Below are 6,000 nucleotides of genomic sequence, written 5' to 3'. Positions count from 1 at the left end.
GCTGGGGAAGATGGCTTCATGATGGATGATGATGGTTTTGATGACTTCGTTGACGTGTGCCTGGCAGGACACAGGGTCCTGCCCATCAGGGATGTGCATGAGGGTGGGCCCGAAGCAGATGGCCAGGTTGTAGGGATCCATCATGTTCTCGTCGCTATACTGGGAGAGGCTAGGAGAGAGGAGGTACCCACAAGTCATCTGGGAAAGGCAAACCCTCCCCCTGTGATTTCTTTCTTTTGGGGGAGTCTACACAAACCCAGGAGGGTTCCATGTTCTGCTTTAAAAACAGCACCTGCAAAAGCTTCGGCATACCCCCTCCCAAAGGAGGCCAGGGCTGATTCAATGAGGGGTCCCTTGGGCAGGCACTCACTGGTTGAGGAAAGCGAAGAGGTATCTCATGACCACAATGACCACGCGGGGAAGGGTGATGAGGATTTGTTGGATCTGGTGCACTCTCTCAGCTGGGTTCTCCAGTTCTGTAACATAAAGGGGCTTTTCAGGGTGCCTTTCATCCTCAGAGAGCAAAGTAGCAAACGCTTGGCTGGCTCCACCTCCTGTAACAGCCCACATGGATGGGGAAGCCAGCTCTACTCGCAGTTGTAGGGATCATGTGACCCAGCCTGGCCAATCAGAGCATCATATACCCCCCAAGGGTATATAAATATGATCAGCACCTAATTAGAATTGATCCTTGGGACTGGAGAAATGCATAGGGGGGTAACCCTTGAACCTGGGTGGAGGGGAGCATGGAGCTCCTGGGAGACACCCAGAAGGAAGATCTTGCTGAGAGTGAAGCTGCCACAGAGACAGAGGGGTGACAGACCTGCTGATGCCTGGGAGGGTTCCAGTCCAGCTAGGCCTAAACTTTTCAGGCACATGAACCAATGCATTCCCTTTTATAGATTAAGCCAGTTTAAGTAGAGTTTCTGTCACTGTGATCTGTGAACTCGGATAAACACTGCAGGGGCCATGTATCATTAAACTCTTTACCAACATCAGCTGCAGCACAGGCCCGGCAGTTGCTCAGGAAATGAATGTCTAATAAATATCTGCCTTTCAAGCTACACACTGGCCAAGAACTCTTGCAGATGCTTGGGATCTTGTCTCTGACTTCTGTTTCTGGGTAAGCCCTAGACCTGAAATCCTCAGGGCCCTACCCAGGAACTGGATTACTGAGGGTTCTGGAACCATTGGCTGAGCAAGTGAGACAGCGTTTAGACAGGGTCTGACCTAGAATTAAAAAAGACATGATTTAGAGCTTGAGGTCAATCTGGAAAGGTAAACAGGAAGTAGTGTGGAGGGCAGAGGGCAAGGAAGGGGCTTTTACACAAGAAAGCAAGGCAGCTCAAGCCTCCCCCTTTTCTTGCCACCTCCTGGGACACTTTCCAGCCTGCAGATCTCAGTGTTGTGCAGAGCACCCCTGGTGAAACTGTGTGGGGGGCCAATTCTCTATAAATCAGATAAAGTTTAAACATTTATTCTAAAATTAAAGGTTTACTTCTTTTTATTCCCCAAAACATTGCCTTGGATTTGGGTGCCTCACAGTCTAGATGTCGCAACATCATCCCCCTGGGCTTCCTCCAGACCTTAGCCACAGAAACATACCAGTCCAACAGGACTCTCATGGCTAGTGACATCAGAGTAAGCTCCCAGTCGGCTTATTCTCACCATTTCCCTTGTTTGTCATGTTGCCGACCTGACGCCCAAACCTTCCATGGTTCCCCATCACCCAAGGGGAAAAGCTCTGGTACATATGCAGGGCATTCAAGGCTTTCCCCCTCTCGCTTCATTTGGCTCTTCCAGCCTCTTGCACTGGCTGGAACACCCTCCTGCTGGTCCCACTGGTCTGCGTCCCCAACCTTTCCTAAGATCCCCTGTGTCCCTTCACCCTGGAAGACTCTGCTCATGCATCTCTCTGGGCTCTGATCTATAAAACTAGTCTTCCTCTGCTTCTTCTCCTCCGAGCTCCTTCTGTACCCAGGGATACACTGGCCCTTTCTTATAAGCCATCTTGTTATTTCCACAGCTAGGCTTAAGTTCTCTGAGGATGCAAGCCCTGTTCTCGCTTTCATAATATCCCTCTTCAGTGATGAACCCGTGGTCCAACCTCAATACAGATTTCTCAAGGACTTGACTGTTCCACTTGGGAAATACTTACTAATAGTGGATATCAAATCTTGAAACCTTTCCTTAGGAAAGAGTGGGTTTTCCAGTCCTCGGAAATACAGTTTTAAAACACCTGCGACTGAATTGATATCTCGTTCATTTTGATCGTCCACCAGGGGGTCTTCACCTGAGTGGAAACAAGAGGTGATGTTTCAGCTTGGGGAGGTGGCAGTGAATGTGCAGATGGAAGAAGAGATGCGCTGGCCCGGCCCCAACCAGAGGAAAGGGCAGACGGGACAAGCCTCCCTGACCTGAACTCTTCCCCTAGCAAGTTTAATATTCTCCCTACAATTTCATATTTAAAAATGCTGAAATCTGTGTTAAAAATTGCAAAAATAAAACCATGAACACACATCACCCTTCACTCTCACTCATCTTGTCACATTTGCTCTCTCTCTTTCTGTACTGATAGTTCTTGTTGCTCAACTATGTGAAAGTATTTTCTAAACATCAAAACACATCACTGCTAACACATTTCTTCTGAGAATAAGGGTGTTCTCCTACATGACCACAGCAACATTGTTACACCTAAGAAAATTAACAATTAGTCAAAATAACATCACATGTACAGCCCACATTCAGACATCCCCAATTGTCTCATGATGTCTTTTATAGAAAAGTCAAGATCTAGCTGGGCATGGTGGCCTGTGCTTAAGGCCAGTTTGAGTCCAGCCTGAGCAATACAGTGAGACCCCATTTCTTAAAAAAAAAAAAAAGAGAGACAGAATTAAGAAATACCAAGATGTAGCCAGGCCTATAAATCCCAGCACTTTGGGAGACTGAGGCAAGAGAAATGCCTGAGCCCAGGGGTCGAGACCAGCCTGGACAACTTGGCAAGACCTCATCTCTACAATAAATCAAAAAAATTAGCTGTGTGTGGTGGCTACTTGGAAGGCTGAGGCGGAAAAATCACCTAAGCCCAGCGGGCCAAGGCTGTAGTGGCCGTAAGCGGGCCACTGCACTCCAGCCTGGGTGACAGAATGAAACTCTTAATTAAAAAAAAAAAGAAAGAAATGCCAGAATTTAATTCATGTTCATACAAGCCATTTGGTGGTTGTTTTTTGAGTTGTTTAAATGTAAACTAGTACTTGATAGTTGTGTTTGCTTGTTTTTTTACAATATTGACTCTTTCTGTAGAGCCTGGGCCAGTTGTCTTACAGATTGTCTCATACTGTAAATTTGTCTTATTGTTTCCTCATGATTAGATTCAGGTTAAATATTTCTGGCATGAATACTACATGGGTGATGTAGACACCTTATTGCATCCTGTCAGGTGGCACATGTATCAGGCTGTCCTTCTACTGGTATTGCCACCTTTGATCACTGGGCTAGGGTGGTGGCTTCCAGATTGCTACATTGTAAAGGTTATTTTTCCCCTTTGTAATAAGTAAGCCATCTGTGAAATGATACTTAAAGTATCATGATACTTTGAGATTGTGTACATTTCATGCTCAACATGTTCACTCAATGTTTTTAGCATCCAACGATTATTTTTGCCCAAATTAATTGTTACATTGGGGTTACAAAATGGTGGTTTTCTAATTCTGTCATTTCTTCTACATTAGGTGGCAATTTTTTAAAAAAGAAAAGCTCTCCTCCCACCCCTCACACCCTTTTTGGTTAACATCACTATGAACTTGTTTCTGCAATTTTTAATTCAATGTGCTGTAACTCATTATCATCACTATTCTCTGGGATGCTTAAATTGCCCCAGATGTGGCCTTCCAAGTAGCCACCACACACAGCTAATTTTTTTGATTTATTGTAGAGATGAGGTCTTGCCAAGTTGTCCAGGCTGGTCTCGACCCCTGGGCTCAGGCATTTCTCTTGCCTCAGTCTCCCAAAGTGCTGGGATTTATAGGCCTAGCTACATCTTGGTATTTCTTAATTCTGTCTCTCTTTTTTTAAGAAATGGGGTCTCACTGTATTGCTCAGGCTGGACTCAAACTGTCCTTTCTCAAGTCCTTTTAATGTGGCCTCATTGAACACTTCTTTACTTTCTGGACAAATAATTTACCCAGTTCACCTTTTATTTTCCTTGATCCAGATCTGGAATCAAACATTTCTCCAAGGACCTCTGCTTGCTTTTTGTAGGTAATGGTATTTAGCAACCAAGATCTAGATACTAGGTGTGCTCATTGCTAAAGGACTGCTATCAAGAGCTTCTAGGCCCTTACAGTGGATAGAGCTAGAATTTTTTTCCCCTGAGTTCATACTGATGTTTCCTGTTCATCGCTAAGATACAAGGTTTTATTTACCTTCATTTATTTTGAATTTGTGTTTTCTGTCATAGTAAAAATCTTGGTTCTGAATAATAGTAATAATTAATATATTCACCTGCCTTATCCTACAATACACATAAAATTGTTTTAGAGTTGTAATAGCGATATTACCTCTAACAATAAACCTAGTACATGCATTTTAAGATTTCTTTCCAGAGCTTTTGTTTTTGTTTTTTTTACGTTTGATCCCCAAAATGTATCCCACCAAAGCGTACGCTAGAAGACAGAAAGGAGATTACTGTGGTTGTTTACAGATGGGGGTCAGGGTGTGGGGACATAATGACTACAAATGGGGACAGGGCTTCTTTTGGGGATGATGAAAATTTTCTGAAATTAGGTTTTGATGATGACTGAACAACTCTGCCAATCTACTAGGAAGTATTGAACTGTATACTTTTTTAAAAAGGGTGAACTTTAACTTTATAACTTAATAAAGCTATTACAAATGAATGATCCAAATACATGTTCAAAAGTTACTCTCTGTAATTTGATATCTTATTTGTTTTCATTTGCATTTAATTTTAGAGATTTAATTTTTTAACTGGTAAGAACAGACACTACACTTGATCTTAGCCAAAAGGTCAAGAAATAATTAATTTTGGGGATAGGATTCCTTTTTTTAAAAAATGTACACTTTTGAAAGTATAAACCAGGGTCCAAAAGTCAAAACCAGGTAAAAAAGTTACACTCAGAAGTTCTACTCTTCATCCTTCTCCCCTCTATACCTTATAGTCATATATTTTCAGTAGTTTCTAGTTTGTTCAGCTGTGTTTCTTTCTGCAAAAATAAGTGAATACATATGTTTTTATTTTCCCTTATTTCTTACACAAAATGTAGTATACTAGTACATAAATGTGTTTCTTCATCGAGCAATAAATCCTGGAAACCCCTCCACATTCATTCATAGAACTCTTCCTTCCTTTATTTGTTTATTTCCTTATTTTTAATGACTGCTAAGTACTCTATATCATGGATAGACCAAATTTATTCAACCACCTCTTATAGGTCAACATTTGATTTTTTCCCAGTATGTTGCTATTATAAATATTGCCACAGTGAATATTCTTATGCTTTTGTATTTGCAAAGGTATATCTTTAGTAAGTTCCTAGAAGTGGAACCACTGGGTCATAGGGTAGTTACATTTATAGTTTTATCAGATAGGGCCAAATTCTTCTCCACTGGGCTATGCCATTTGATATTCCTACCAGCAGCATCATCTTGAGAATGTGGTTTTCTATAGCCCTGCCGATAGCATGTTGTCAGTCTTTTGAGTTTTGCCAATTGGACGGGGGAAAATGGCATCTCAGGGGGGCAGGAGTTTTCAGTTTGACCAGGAGCTATTGAGCTGGTTCATCACTGAGAATTTCCATGTGGGAGGTGAAAGGCAGTTGGGAGAACCCGACATCTTCCTGAGGTGTTGAAAGACAAAGGGTTTCTCCTACTCCAGAACAACCCATGGCACCTTTAAGACTGGCAAGCAATGAAGAGCAGAACTGGAGACTCACAGTTGGATCTTTTCTTTGCCCATGTGGGAAGTGAATGCATGTCACT

The sequence above is a fragment of the Carlito syrichta genome, unplaced genomic scaffold (assembly GCF_000164805.1).
Source record: "Carlito syrichta isolate Samal-C Ts95f unplaced genomic scaffold, Tarsius_syrichta-2.0.1 Scaffold312152, whole genome shotgun sequence".
In the NCBI taxonomy this organism is placed as follows: domain Eukaryota; kingdom Metazoa; phylum Chordata; class Mammalia; order Primates; family Tarsiidae; genus Carlito; species Carlito syrichta.
The sequence above is the reverse complement of the archived record's forward strand: the minus strand, read 5'-3'. Positions refer to the sequence as shown.